Here is a 16445-nt window from a genome sequence, read left to right on the forward strand (position 1 = left end):
ATATGTTGTCTTTTTGCTAGAGGCAACTAATCTGATTTTGTGCCTAACCACATCATGTTTGGTGAACTTTATTCTTGTAGTAGGGAAAGCTCTCTTTAACTTCCCATTATCATAGGACGTTTGTCTCTACATGAGTGCATTGAACAGAAGACTGTTGCTATTTAGAAACAGGCTTGTTGGAAAAACGCAGGAGTTTACGCTTGTGTTGGAAAGGGTCAGTCTCATCTTTTATTTTCTGGAACTTTCTTAGGCTTACTTCCACCTATCATGCTATTAAACATTGCCAAAACCCCATTCAATCGAAGTGCAAGATGATTAATGGGAAGACCTTTGTGAAACAAGGACTTTATACAGTCCCATATCAGCCATGACATTTCTCTCAAAAGTCCAAATTTATTTACATGCTTTATTTCAAGATTCAGTTGCCAACGCCTGAAGCATGTTTGACTTGTGTTGATCCTGCCAGGGAATGGACAGAGTGTCATCACAGTGTGTCATCCAGGCCTAGAGTTGCATTTTTCTGTTAAGCTCTTGTGGTTAGGCTGGTAGAAGTCCATACATTGGCTATTCCCTTCCTAGGTTACCTGTTAGTTGGCTTTCTAACAAAGTCAGAACATAATTATGAAAACATTTAGATACACTGGGAAAGTTACTTAAAATAGGAGAGTTTTTACAGAAATTTACTACCAATTATTCATCGTGATTGTAATTTTTCATTAATAACCTGTTAAGCTTGTTTTTAAAATCCTCTGTTATGTTAAGCCAGTTTATATTTGGTGGAATTACTTCCGATTTGCACTAAGAAAGATCAGGATCAGACCCAGAATCACATCACTCTCTTTTTTCCCCACTGAGACATTGTAAAACTTCCCTTTAGTAAGGAAGATAAGAGCAAATCTTTACAGTTTGCGTTTCAGAAATGTAAAAGGGATTGATATGAAATAGACAGTTTCAAAATTCACAAGATAAGACTGGTGCCCTCTCTTTTGCTCCAGTGTCATTAAAACCAGCCTTTTCCTGAATTATGTAGTTTATTCAGCTGTGCTTCTTGGCCAGAGTGGTTTGAATGGCCTGTTGAAATAATTTATAAGACTTTTTGTGTATTTGTTTCAAGCTAGAAGGCAAAACTTCTGCGGTATTCCTGAACTAAACTCACAAAGTAACTCAGGCAAGTTTAAAATAATTGTCAATTACCTGTATGAATTAAAACAGCTTGGCCAAATTCACTGCTGAGTTACAATGAACTAAGGCAACCTGAGGCTGCTTGCTGATAAAGCATGCACAAATATAACTGAAGGGAGAATTTAGCTTCTGTTCAATAACTGTACTGCATGGACTAGTGAAGCAAAATGGGAATGGAATATAGCCTTACCCAAAAATACATTTCTTCCAAACAAAATTATGTACAGCCTTTCTCCTTGAATGAATCAAGAGATTCCACCCTTTAAAAATTCTGGTTTTCTAGATCCAGCCTAGGTCTGACTCAGTGGGCTGAGCCAGGTAGTAGCTGGGATGCATCCACTGCAGGGTACAGTGTGTGGGAGGTCAGCTTTAGACCTCTATACCTCTAAGAAAACCTGACATATATAAGTCTACATCCACTGTTTAATGCCCTAGAATGTAAAATGATCCCCAGAGTCAGGCAGAAAACCAGCTGTCATTACCACTTTCCATGCAGTCAGGCAGAGTAAAAGGCTTTGTATAACTCAGTGAATGATCTAGCAAGGATCTAGACTCCAACTGTAATGCATCTTGGTCTGCTGAGCTGAGCCAGACTGAACTTCATTTTTCTCAGCCTCCAGTAGCGTTTCAGTAAATGGTATTTTTCAATAGTTACTGAAACTTTGCCAACTATTCTGATGCAGATTGACTCACATCCCATGTAAAAGGCACATTGGTTGGACTCTCTCTGGATTTCTATGGCATGGAACAGTTCCATTCGTTGCTGGGTCTGACTGTAACTATTTGTCTGGCCCTACAGAGGAATGTGAAACCCTCTCATACAAATAACTAAGAGTTACATTTTAGGGCTTGTGTCTCTAAAGTAGGAGGCTTGTTTGGGAACAGAATTAAAGGATGGAGAAAGTCTGGTTTGGACCAGAAGAAAGGAAAAAAATAGAGGTGGTGTTTTTTTTAATTGTAACTTTTTGGAACTTCTGAGGTTTTCCGTTACAAGGACATCTATTTGTAGGTAATAAATCTAATTATAAAAATGGAACTCGGTGGCTGGATTGATTTTGGTTAAGTAATAATGAATGGTAAAGTATGTAACTTTGTAAAGTTTTATTAATCATATCTGTCACATCCAAAGCATAGGGTAGGGTGGAAGTTTGAGCAGTTTCTGGTTTTGAGTAGAGGCCATATCTGTCTATATATTAGCCAACACATACCAGTAAAAGTGGTTGTAGTATTTGGGTGATATTTCAGTACAACTGAAGGAGAAAACAGAAGGCCTCTCTGTATTCATAATGAAATGATGCTTTTCCTGAATTCTGTGTTTTATCAACTAAAAAAATATTCGAGTATCTGAACAAGTAATTCTGCTTTTTTATCCAGGTGTTACACTACACTTTTACCATCCAGCTGGGTATGGTTAAGGATTTTTTTTTTTGTCTTTTCCCTTCTGTTGATATATAATTACTGTTCTACCTTAGGATCAGCTGAACAAAACATGTTGATTTCGCATGTACTGGGAAATCCCAGGCATTTCTCAGACTTGGTTGGAAGTGACCAGAAAATGGTTGGTGTTGCCAGGGAATTAATGGTTGGTGTGCTAATCTGATTTCTAAAGAAGGATTAATGAATCTTTTTCTAAATGTATAATACGGCAGTGTTTCTCTTGTCTTAGGGAGGCATTTATAGTCCAGTTAGTATTAAGCAGAAATAAATTTTTATCTGAAGTAATTTTGAAAAGCTATGCCATACCAGCGCTGTTTCAAATGTATCTGAAATCTAAATATTGCAGGGTATTTTTGTCACAAGAATAAGTGGAACACGTAGAAAAAGTAACATTCCCAAATTAAGGAATTAATTTTAGCATTTAAAAAAAATAACATTCGTGCAATCAGATTTTGAAATTTCTGGGGTGATGCAAAACTCACTCTTCCTTCTACATCCTGCTCTTGAAAGTCGTCCGCTACCAGCAGTTCACGTAAATGTAAGAACTTGGAAAGGTTAGACATAAAGTCTCTGCCACTTTCTCTACAGAATTGCTGTAGCCTGTCACAACAAGAAACCTGCACTTTTTTCCTGTTGAAGACTTTGCCTTTTTTTGTTGCTTTCCACGGCTGAATGTTATACAGTCACTTAAGTCTTAAAGGTTATGGTTAAGGCTTTGGTTTTGTACGTACATATTTATAGAACAAATAGGGTAACATACCACATCAGAAGAACAAATGGTATGCCTGTCATGTTGCTGGCACAAATGCCACAATACGGTGTAACACCTAGTTTTGAAAACAAATTTCTTGATGACAGTAAGAATAACTTCATGTAGGATCTAGCACAGAAGCTGCACGATCTTTTTGGAGTATGTGACAATTATAGAATATGTTGCCAAGGAAGCTCTGTTGTGGAATAAGCTTCCAAATTATCTGTTGTATTTCTGACCTTCAAGCCCAATTCTGCACATGCTTCAGATAAACACAGTCCTGTTTAGGACAGTGAAAATACTTGGAGTTCAGCTAGCACTTTACATCTGCATAGTGTCATGCAAGCCTATTGAGCTTTAATCTATAATATATAGAGATGATAGGAGCTAATAGATTGCACTGTAATCTTACCTGAATAATCCATGTAACTGAGGAAAAAGAAAATGAGGCCTATTAAGTAATCTTAATACTGTTGTATACAGCTCTGTCTGACACAGCTGGGAAATGTTCACAAAGAATTATTAGTGTTGCCAAGGGCTGAGTATTCCTTTAGTAATAAATTGAGAATGAGTTCTTGTTTTTCAGTTCTTTAAGTCTGTTAGGGTATACTACCTCTAAATGTTTGATCATACAAGGAAAATGCTGTGAAGGCATTCAGGTATGAACAGAAATAAGATACTTGCTTTCTGTTTCTCAGGAGGGACAAGAGATGATGCAATGTGCAGGCATGCCACACAGGCACTTAGCTGCCATCATGACAGGTATCATATCAAACCTGTCTAATAAGGACATGTTAATAAAATAAAGTCATTCATCTAAATCTAATCCTAAATCAGCAGTAAAATTTTGGAAGTTCCTTCTGTGGTGACAGCCATACACCGAATGAGCTGAACTGTAACTCATATTCTGTGTCTTGCTGGCGTACATGCAAACCTGCTGAAAAACTGGAGAGAGAACCTACTGGTCTAATGGCACCTTTATCATGTTTCTTAATTGATGGAGTAAAGCTGTGCAAAGCTGAACCGCCCTTATTCGGTTACATAATCCTTTCTCTTAGCATGTCCATACTTGGGAGAAAGGCGATGAGTCGTTTTGAGCTTCTTCAGGGAAAAGCTTAGAATTTGACACTCCTTGCTGTTCAAAAATAAAAAGGAAAAATAAAAGAGAAAAAAAGATTTATATGTTTTGAATCTGCTACTGGGTGTATTATTGCTGTGTTTTTTTTTTTCTTTCCAATCAAAGTCCAACAGATTTTTATTTTTGTGTGGATTACCGCAAAAAGTGATACTTTTTTATTTTCTTTACTGAGCTGGAACACAAAAGTTACTCAATTTTAGAAACTTTTTGGTTAAAAATAGATATGTCCCAACCCTTTTTCTCTTCACGGTATGTGAAGCCTGGTCAAAGTATAATATTTTTGCCTACTGTTAGTTAGATTAAATTTACCAGGGCAGACAGAACGTTGGAAGCCAGAAAATTAGTATCCTTCTGCAGCTTCATAAACAATATCACACCTAGCTGGGAAAGACAGAGCTTTATAGGAATCTTGCTTTTAATGGTGTGTCCTTATTTACCCTGTTTTCTTGCTTTCAGTACTGTTACTGAAAAGTTATATGGGCTTTTAGAGTGACCATGTTATAATGTACTTATGGTCATAGTATGTATGCATAAGAATATGATTAAGCAAAACATCAGGAGGGGGGAGGAAGAATAAACAAACAAAAAAACAAACCCAAAATGGAGGGTTATCCTTGGGAACAAATCAAGCAGCTATCCCTAAAAAAACATTGCCTGGATTGAGAAAGTAAACAATGTAAGTTTTCTGTCTCTAACCCCTCTGTTTCAAAATACTAACTAAAACTGCAGTTTCTGATTTTTAGGCTAGTTCCATGATGGTTTTGCCTAGGTCAGACGGCAGCTTGAAGAGAGGAGTTGGGATTGATTCCATGTTTTGGCCTGGTGCCCAAAGAGTTTGTATGATCCCAAACATATATTATGGGGAAATAAAGCTTGTCACGCAAAGTGGATGTTTCTTTGGGCACAATGACACTGGAGACATGGTAGGAAACTACTGTCACATCTCTTCCATGTCGACTTGTCCCTGAATGACAACATCCAACCTAGTACACTACAAATTGCTAACAGCACTATGTTAACAGCTGGCATTTCCACAACAATCCTTGGGTTTGAAAAAATTTTTCTTGGGATTTTCTGAATAATAGCTACCATATTGAGTGCTTAATGTAGTCATACTTTCAAATACTAAAGATGTGATAAAACTAAGCATTGTGATTGATGTCTGAAACAACTGCTTTATAAATTTACTGAACATGAGTTATTAAATGCCCTTGCCATATCTAACTTATGATCAGATTGTGAAACTAGGGGGACTGTTGTGAATATAATTTTCCAGTGAAAAAGGAAACAAAAGTACTACCCTGACTAATCCTCATTTGAGTTGCAGCATTTATTTTAGAAACTAGCAAACAAACAGACATTTACAGTGATACTAATTCTGCTAGAACTTTAGGTAATCTGCTAGATATTTATTCTCATTGCTTAATAAGAAGTGAATCTTATTTCTAATCTATATTTTCTAGGTCTGTTTGTCCTGGTTTGGGCTAAATCAGAACTAATTCTGTTTTAGTGCTTTAACTTTTCAGTTAAGTCTCCTCTAACTACCAGCACTTTCTTAAACAGCAGCATGTTTTTCCAGACAGTGACTGCTCCTAACAGTGATAAGGCCTGATGTTTATAGTTCGTACCAAGGAATGGGATGCAGAGAGGCCCTTGCTTATACTTGTTCTTATGGCGACCAAGGTCACTGCTAAATCTTGTACTCCGTGTTGGGGTGCCAGGAGTGAAAAGGGTCGCACCTACAGGGAGGAGCGAACTGGACAGGTGACCCAAACCTGACCAACAGAGTATTCCATCCCATATACGTCATATTCAGTATAAAGCTGAGAGATCACGAGGGTCTCGCCCCTTCGCTGCCCTTCGCTCTTCTTTGATGGCCGACATCTGAGGAGGACTGATCCGTGCATCCCTGAATCCAGTGCCTGAGTCCAGCTCCTGCATCCCGTCCCTGTCTGCTGCCGAGTCCAGCCTGGGACTGCCCCAGTGCCAGCCCTGCGGTGTGGTGGTGACGTATTGCCATCAGGGTGGGGGGGGAAGTTGGGTTCGGTATTGGTTTTGTATATATTTGTACATACTGTATATATTTCATTTTTTTTTCCTTATTCTTATTATTATATTTTCTTTTATTGTTATTGTTCCATTAAAGCTGTTTTAGTTTTCTTTTCCAAACTGTAAAGTCTCTCTCCCTTGTTCTCTCTCCTTTTCCCTTTTGGGAGGGGAGAGGGGTTAGTAGAGAGCGTCTGTCATTCGTTAGTGGCCGGCCCAGCCTCAAACCGTGACACTGTTTCAAGTAAATGGATAGCTTTTCCATCTTTATTGTACATATTTATACATGGAAGTCCTAAAGAACTTCCAATAACAATTTTACTCAAATACAGATAATCACACTCTATGTCCAAGTACCTCTTTGACAGCATATCACACTATTTCTCTGAGTCTCTCTCTGTTTTTTTTCTGGCATTTATTAATTTTTCCCCTACCCTTTAATTTCATGGTAACTTTTTTTAATGGGGTGGGGGCACACAACTTAGTAATTTCTCTAGATTCATGCATATATATACTGCAGCAATCCATACAGCCTTGTTTTAGGTATTCTTTGAAATTTTTAAATAGAAAAATGTAAAACTGAACACTCTGTAACTTCCCCTCAAATAGCCAGCATAAAAAACTGTACCAAATCCAGGAGCAGAAGATATTTATGATCATTATGTTACATTGTCAGGGCCTCCCTGTCCCATTAGGGCTAAGGAAATCATCTAGGACTTGCAGGGCAGTAAGACACACTGCAGTTATTCTCAGTCTTTTCTCTACTTCAGACAACTTCATAATAAGATGTAATGGCTATAACCAAAAAGCTCACCTGCTTATCCTGTTTAAAAGATGCACAGAGAGGGAGGAGAAATAGGCTCAAGGAGCTGACTTTGCTCATACCAAAGAGAGGGTGAAGTGTGCATTTCTAAATTCCAGATGAACAGGCTAAACTCTGAGCTATTTATCTGGGTGACAGGGGTGAGAGTAATGCCACATTAAATAATAGCTGAGTAGGTTTTTAATATCTCAGACTGGGATCAGGCAAGTGCCTTTTTGGGAGGTTAAGGATTTGTGGTTAGCTAATTACATATTGATATTTTAAGGGTATTAATAAATCTATTTAAGGACATGAATTAGATTGATAATAATTTCTATCTGTAAATTTCTCACATGCAGACTATAAAATAAAGTATAAAATACCTTATGTCTGGTCTATAAAACTCTGGTACCCAGTGATGAACATAGTAAGGAGGAATGAGGAGGAATGTACAGTTTCATATAAACATTTCTTGTTTCAGTTGGATGCTGATAGGATCTGGCAGAAAAGCAGAAGTAATGGTGCTGATCATGGCACCTATTTCATCAGATTGCTAGAAGTGAATGCTTAATTCAAAGCAGTTTTGAACTGATTCAGATCTTGACTTCACTAGAGTTGTTGTAATGAATATTCATCACTTGCTATCATGACCACTTTACAGCACAGGAGCTGACTTGTGAAAGTCAAGTGATGCCAGTCCCCTCATGCCTTATCAGAATTCTTGTTTTCCCAGTAAGGACAGAACTTCTGTCTTTTTGTGGAAAGGAGTACATTAGGTAGCTCAATTTCTTATCATTCAAACAATTCTGAAATATGTTCTTCTAAGTCTGATGTTGCATGGAGTTGGGGCTCAGCCTAAAGCTTCTGTTAGTGTTTCTCTTAACCGTGTCTGTTCTACTCCTCAGTGCTTTGTACCATGCAAGTGCGAGCACACCTTCTTCATGGCTTAAGGAAACTGACTGGCTTATTTCTCAGTTTCTACAGCTGGGCAGCATCACCTTGACTGCAAAAGGGTCTTCTGAACCCATGGGAGGAATGAGATACAAGCTCCTTCTTGACTTGCTGACAATATGCTAAAAAGGCATCTTTTTAACATACATTCTGCAGTTTCCTCCTATCCCCCAAAACGACGTTCAACCAAATAGACCCTTTTTGCTAGAACGCTGTGACAGATATTGTTGTTTAGTGCAATTGCAGGGAAGCACAGCTGTTCTGCATTTCACTGAAAACTTTTTCCAGAAAGTCACAGAAAGTTTTGTGCTGAGCTGAATTCCAGTCTTAATAAACAAGTTAAATAAAACCTCCTAGAAGCTCCTTTGTATCATCATGCACTCTTGCTTGTCTCCAAATATTTCCCTCATCATACTCTTCTCAGTGCAAAACAATAACAAAATTATGTTCTGCCTGTGCTTGGAATTGTTCAACAGTCATTCAAAGCATGTTAGCTGTGATCTTTGAGGTAGTGGCATCTGAAAAAAACACAATGTTATTTGTGTAGTTACTGCTTATTGAGAGGTTTGATATATGAACAATTCATTGCTGGGACATGTTACTGTTGGTAGCTGTTCTGCTTGTTTGCACAGTCTTATTCCACAGTAAATGTGAAAGACTTTGCCCTTTAGTAGAAGAGAAATAAGTAACTGCATGTTTACGCTTCAGAGTCACAGGGGGAATTAGTATGGAGAGTGTTACCATGCTTTATCAGCTCCAGGGTAACTTATTTGTGTTTCAAAGCACTGAGATAACAAGTCTTCCAAAATTCTGGCCAATAACTTTTCATTTTTGAATAGTTCAGAAGAATAATTGCACAACAAAGTTGCTGGCATTTGGACTTCATTGATTCATGTAAGCTTACTTAGCATTTTTTCCTTCTTTCACAAACTAAGTTGCCATTAAGTATCTCCATGTCAGAGATGATAGCCTCAACAACCTTTGCTTACTTGGATGAGACATTCCCTTGAAAAATAAATACTTGTTTTCTAGACTTCATACAAATTGGAATGTCCACTCAGTAGGAAATTTCAGCATTTCATTGCTTGATTTCAATCCCTATGAGATCAAGTAACTGAAATACAATTTTTCTTTTTGCTTGCGATGAAACATTCCAAAATGGGTACGCAGAAATAACCACATCTTGTCATGTCTTTTATTTTTAAATTGAAATGACATATTTCAGTATTGAAGAATGAAAATGTTTTGGTTTGTTGAACTGACCAGAAATATTTCTTTTCATTTTCACACTGAACTGTGCTTTTCTAGAGTTGTAAATTCTCCTGGGTATGCAGATTACCTCTTAACAATGGGAGCATTCCCATTCTACCCTCTGAGGTGTTTTTTTTCCTAGATGAAGTTTCCCATGAAACATTAATCTACTCAGTCAAATGACTGTGCTGTATCACGTGAGGACTTGTCAGAGATAAGTTTCATATGTGTGAATTAGGTATCTGAGCCTGAACTTTCAGGAAACAATGTATCATGGTATGCTGAAGTGATGTCTTAGATTTTTAAGCTTCTCTTCTTATTTTGATATTTTTTGTTTTTTTCTTCTTTAGTGTTTTCTTGTCTGTAAATTCAAAACTATTTCCAGTGTGGCTCCCTCCCTCCCTCCCTCACTTCCTTCCTTCCTTCCTTCCCTCCCTCCCTCCCTCCTGCCTTCTGTCCTTCCATCCTCTCTCTTTCTCTCTCTCTTCTGTCCTTCCTTTACTGGTGGGTGTATAATTTAAGTATTGTTAATGAATCTGACTCTTTGGGTGCCTTTATTCCTAAATGCTTGTGCTGTTAAAGCTCTCACTGACTCTGGCATTCTGTAGTAATTTATCACGACAATTGTTTCAGCATTCACTGCTAACATGGCGTTGTCTGCCATGACCTGTTCAGATATCCTCTTTCCTCATTACCATGAGATACTTCAGTACAACTGCTTTTAGTGCTGTAGTCTGTTAAAATGGGGGTATGATGGAAGAAATAGCATGGAGTCTTTCCCCACATCTTGCAACTACCTTTTGCCAGTCCATAGCCCTCTGTCTAGATTGTTCATAGTCTTGCACCTGGATATCACAGTATCCAGTAGTTAATTTACTGGTCTGCTACACTACTTTTCTTCCCACAGTTATGACAGTTGCATATAATGTGAGAGTTAAAATTAGTAATATACAGGCTGTTGCCTAGACTTACAGTCACAATATTAATGTGCAACACTGCAGTAACCATTAGATTTATTAGATTCTGCCATGCACATTTGTAATATGGAAACACACACACATATTTGGAATATAGAAACCACACAGATGCAGAACATTTTACAACATGTATTTGAGGCAGTTTAGAATTACTGCTAAAATGTTCCAGCATGTGGAGAAAGACAGATTGTCTAATTTCAAACAACACTTATGAATAAAGTCATACAAAACTTGGTTACATGGATTGAAGAAAATCTTAGCCGTGGTCTCCCAAGGGCTAGTCACAATGGAGATGTGATTAAATCTGACCAGCTGGGGCTTCTATGTGACAGTGCATTAGAGAACTAAGCAACTAAGCTCCATTGCATTATGAAAATTAGTTCTATAATAAAACTATGTTTTTTAAAGACTGTCAGCTGTGTGGTGTGTTGAAGAAGCATTATTATTTTACTGTAAAGGAAGCCAAAGGGAAGACTTCTATGCAGAAGCATACAGCTAGAGATATGATGAACCAATCACTAAATGATTTTTTACCATTAATTCTTCGGTAACTAATATCACATTAGGTTATTTCCTGTGCTTCTTTCTTTGGTTAAAAAGACCCACTGGGTACTTTTTGCTGATGTTAAATATTCTTATTAGTCAGTAAATCTGACATCTCAAGCATTCACTGCTGAAAGAAAGAATATAGTGATGAGTGGTTGGAGAAACTGCCTGGTAAGGAGGTTTAAAACGCAAACAAATCATTATCCAAGTATTGAAGCCAAAGGAGAAATTAAACAAAAGTCAGAGCCCAATTCAGCTGTCACCAGAGGAGGAAATGCTCTTTCAGATTGCTGGTTTAACAATCAGATGGAGAATTTAGCTGGGCTTTGTTTTTCTTATTATTAAATCAAGAGCCTAAAAATATCAGGCCACGGTCACAAATAGAGCTGGGCAGGCTATTTTTAAGGAAAACCTATTTAAGAAAACCTTTGTACAGTGTGAGTGACCCTTTAACTCCAGTGACCATTCTGCTGCCTTTGGCAGGATCTCAGAAAGGGAAGGAGGACTAAGGAGATGATAGAAAATGTCTGGAACTCCCAGAAATACTCTTTCAGATCTAGTGATCATTAGAAGAGAAAGAATTGAAAAGGGCTATTTTAGAGCCTAGTCAGGGCAATCTGAGAGAAAGAACAAAGAAATTGATGAAAAAGCATTGCAAAGGACCTCTAGGATAGAGAAAGGTGTTATGAAAGGAAGGCATCTACCTGGCTTGTGCAAAGCATTTGACACTGTCCCACACGACATCCTTGTCTCTAAATTGGAGAGACGTGGATTTGACAGAGGGACCACCCGGTGGACAAGGAATTGGCTGGATGGTCACACTCAAACAGTCACAGTCAACAGCTTGATATCCAAGTGGGGATCAGTGACGAGTGGAGTTCCTCAGGGATCAGTGTTGGGGCTGGTGTTATTTTATATCATTGTTGACTACATGGACAGTGGGATTGAGTGCACCTTCGGCAAGTTTGCCAATGACACAAAGCTCTGTGGTGTGGATGATGAGCTGGAGGGAAGGGACACCATCCAGAGGGACATTGACAGGATGGAGGCGTGGGCTCATGTAAACCTTATGAAGTTCAGCAAGGCCAAGAGCAAGGTCCTGCACTGGGATTGGGGCAATCCCAAGCACAGATACAGGCTGGGCGATGAGTGGATTGAGAGCTGTCCTGGGGCGAAGAACTTGGGGTTGGTTGATGAGAAGCTAAGCATGACCCCGCAATGTGTGCTTGCAGCCCAGAAAGCCAACCATAGCCTGTGCTGCATCAAAAGCAGCGTGGCCAGCGGGTCGAGGGAGGTGATTCTACCCCTCTACTCCACTCTGGTGAGACCCCACCTGCAGTGCTATGTTCAGCTCTGGGGCCCCCAGCATAATAAAGACAGGGACCTGCTTTAGCGGGTCCAGAGGAGAGCCATGAAGATGATCAGGGGGCTGGAGCACCTCCCCTGTGAGGACAGGCTGAGAGAGTTGGGGTTGTTCAGTGTGGAGAAGAGAAGGCTCTGGGGAGACCTTACAGCGGCCTTCCAGTACTTAAAGGGGGCCTGCAGGAAAGGTGGGGAGGGGCTCTTGATCAGAGTGTGGTGATAGGACGAGGGGCAACGGTTTCAAAGAGAAAGAGGAGAGACTGAGATCAGGTATTAGGAAGAAATTCTTTCCTGTGAGGTTGGTGAGGCACTGGCACGGGCTGCCCGGAGAACCTGTGGCTGCCCCCTCCCTGGCAGTGTTCAAGGCCAGGCTGCATGTGGCTTTGAGTAATCTAGTCTAGTGGAAGGTGTCCCTGCCCATGACAGGGAGGTTGGAACTAGATGATCTTTAAGGTCCCTTCCAACCTAAACCGTTCTGTGATTCTATGATTCTATGAAAACTTGCTAAAAGTGTGATAAGTAGGTGAAATCTAAGGAACTGAAAAGATGATAGTCAATTTTTTTCAGTGGATGACATGTAAAATGGGAAACTGGAATAAAAGCACAAATGGGTGTTGAGCCGCAAGAGCCTAAAAAGCTCTTCCGCAGGACATGCTCCACAGGTCTTCTGTGTGTCTTTTTGCACTTTGTGCACTTTGTGTGTCAGTGCACTGACAGCAAGGGTTGTGCTCTGAAGACTGCTCTGAAGGTGCAGGTCAGCTCCAGCTGAAGGCCCCAGCAGCCCCCTTTGCTGTCCTTGGCCTTCATATGAAGCCTAGGCAGGCTGAGTGCAGGCTGGTCGTCTTTTGTCAACTGTGTGACTTTAAAAACATGTTTGAGCGGCTCAGGGATGGCTTGCTGATGCTTCATTGTAGCTTCAGAGACTGCTATTTGTAACTGTGAGTGTTGGAACTATATTCACACAGGCACTGTATCTGCTCCTTGGCTGTGGGAATGACAGGTTGACTCAGCTTAGAAGACATTGAACATTTCTTGTGAATATATGTGAAAAACACCTCCTTTCTATGAACAGTCTTGTGGAGAAACCTTTTTGCGTCCATGTTTAGTACCATTTGACTATCTATCTCATCTGCTTTTATATGAAATATACACCATGGCATTTCACGTATGTATTTTCACAGAAGAAAAGCAAAAGGCTTATGTTCTTCTAAAAGATACACAGAGAAAGTGATTTTTTTAAAAAATATTTTTCATAATAACTGTGGGTAGGTGATCTTCTTGAAGCACACACACTGACAGTTTATGTCACATTTTATACTACATCTTGAGAAAAGATAGGCTGTTTTTTTAAAAAAAAACAGTCTCCCTGTGAGGATTTGGAGCATGATTAATGAGCTCTTTAAATTCTGAGATCACATTTAAATGCAAAAAAAACCCAGCACCAAAAAAAAAAAAAAAAACAGAAAAGAAAACATAAAACCCACCCAACTCAAGAAGACTGTCAGTGGGAAGTATGTGTATTTAATTTCAGTAATGTTTGTTTGCATGTCCCCAGAAAACTGTATTTCTTTTACCCAAAACAGAGAGGGAGGGAAAAAACCAAGGTCATAGTGAAACTTAAAAGGAAAGTCTGCCCCAGAAAAAATATTAGTTCTGAAATATATTGGAGTTGTCACAGTGCTGTAACATTCTTATTAAATTTGAATGTGATGAAGTTTTAGAACATAGACAGATTGTTCTGCAAGTTGTTGGGCCCTGCGTTTAAACCTCCTCTGGAATGAAGGGCAGAAGAGGTGTCTGACTGTTTAGTGAATACACGTTCTTTAACCACTTCAATGCAAAATACAGAATCTGAGCTAACCCTGTCAAAGAGCAGCCTAAGCAGAGCTATCTATGTTCACAGAGAAGCAGATAAGGAATGTTTACCAGTCCTGCTCTGCTGAGAGGGTGATAACCTCTGTCAGCAGAATAGAACAGGCAGCTGGGGGAGCAGCTAGATTTGTCAGACATAGTCTGATATCCAACTATGTCTGACCACACCTTTAGAGGGCTGTGCACTGCTTTCACATCTGAAAATCTTTTCACATACTTAAATTCTTTGAATTTGTTCCTTTTTATAATGGAATGCAGACTATGGTTTGTGAGAGGTCCACACATCACTCAAAATCTGAAATCATGGTAGATTCCAAATCCTGTTTCATTTGGAAACTTCTGTTCATAAAATGAACAACGTAATCTATAATGTGAATTGTAAGGCTAGCTCATTGTTCAAATAAAAAAAACCCCACTCTTGAAAGTCCCACAGAATAGGGAAGAAAACGTTTTTAATTTAGAATTTGGAGGCTTCTATCACATCATCAGAATTGCTGGCCTGTTCACAATCCCTCAGCATTTTCAACTTGGAAATACCTTGGGTGGGTATGCCAGTTCCATAGGCAGGGTACCACTGTCCCAGGGCTGCATATCATGAACCCGCTGCTGGCCTCTTCCCCTCCTCACAGTGAAGGGCTGACTTTTTATCACAGTCTTCCCTACAAGGCAACCCTATATCACTCTTTAGCATCACTGTCCCATGACCCTGCAGCCCTGGGAGTGATGTTGTCCTAGTCATGGTCCTGGAAACCCCAGTGCCTTTTTGTCACCTTTGCTATCTTCTAGTGTCTTCACTTTCAATCTGAAAGGGAAGTAACTGCCCTTGTAATCCAGTGCCAGCCCCTAGGACCTCAGAACTTCTTGTGTACTGGCCTCTTTACAGTGTGTAAATGCAAAACATACTGAACATGTATTTTCTGTGTAAGAACATTATTTCAGATGACTGTCTGGCAAAGAAAATGTTTCTGGATTGGAAAAAACAGTCTAGCTTGCAAATGCTGCCAAAAGCACTGAATCTTTTTTGAGGACAGACACTTTGGATGCTTCAGCTGGCAGAAAATCACTGAGGGATATTTTTCAAAATATAAAGTACTGTCCTTTTGAAAATGCCCAGTTCTTTAGAAGAACGTAAAGTGTATTCACAGGATACTGGAACCTAGCCACCTGACACTGTAGCGTAGGAATAGCTCTTGCAAATCAAAATAGTACTTCGTATTTTCATAGTACTAATAAAATGGACCAAAGGAAACTCTTGCATTTGAGTAGGATTTTATTTTTAGGTAACTCAGTAGCTGAAAATAGAATTTCCTATACATAGGAACCACATTTTGCCTCTGCTGTGGGTGTTTCTGTCTGGGCAGGCTTGGATGTGACTACGGGTGATGGACGATTTATCAGTTCTGCACTCATGGCAAGTCACACTTGCATGGCTTTGGAAGCTTAACGATGAGCTGCTGAAATGCTGAACCCAGAGTCTTAGACATAAACTCAGAAAAAATCTATTTGTGTTAGCGGCACCAGTTCTGTGGGCATTCTCTGAATTGCATTTGGAATGCAGCATCCCTGCTGACGGCTGCCTGTTGGGGCTTTTAGAAATGTTTTTGAATGAATTATGTAAAAATCTGTCCTTTCTCCCCTTTGTTCCATTTTTTTTTTTCATGAGTTTCCTTTCATCACACGTCTCTGTGAGAAAAGTTCAAATAGTCTGGGGGAGAGGAGAGGCGTTATAGGCTGTTGGATTTATAGATCCAAACAGTAACGATCATGTCAAGTATTGTCTGCCTGATTCTGTCAAGCTGACCTATAAATTATCATTACACAACTTTGTAACATGAGCTATAAAAATAAGTATTGAGAAATGAATAGGTCAGAGAATGAGAGTGAGTTCATTCTGTTGTGATTTCAAAACCACAATAGTTTCCCCCTTTCCTCTTCTCCCCTCAGAAACAGAAATGAAATTATGTCATTTTACCTAGGTTTAGCTGTCAGATTTTCCATCATTCGTTTGTAGATTCAAGAGTTCAAGCAGTTCTAGACTAACTTATCCCTCCGTATTTTTAACTGTTTCTGTTTGGTTTTGTTTTTTTTTTTTTTTTCTTCCTAATTTATTGAAAAATATTGTGAATATAT

The sequence above is a fragment of the Leptosomus discolor genome, chromosome 3 (assembly GCF_034619465.1).
Source record: "Leptosomus discolor isolate bLepDis1 chromosome 3, bLepDis1.hap2, whole genome shotgun sequence".
Lineage (NCBI taxonomy): Eukaryota > Metazoa > Chordata > Aves > Leptosomiformes > Leptosomidae > Leptosomus > Leptosomus discolor.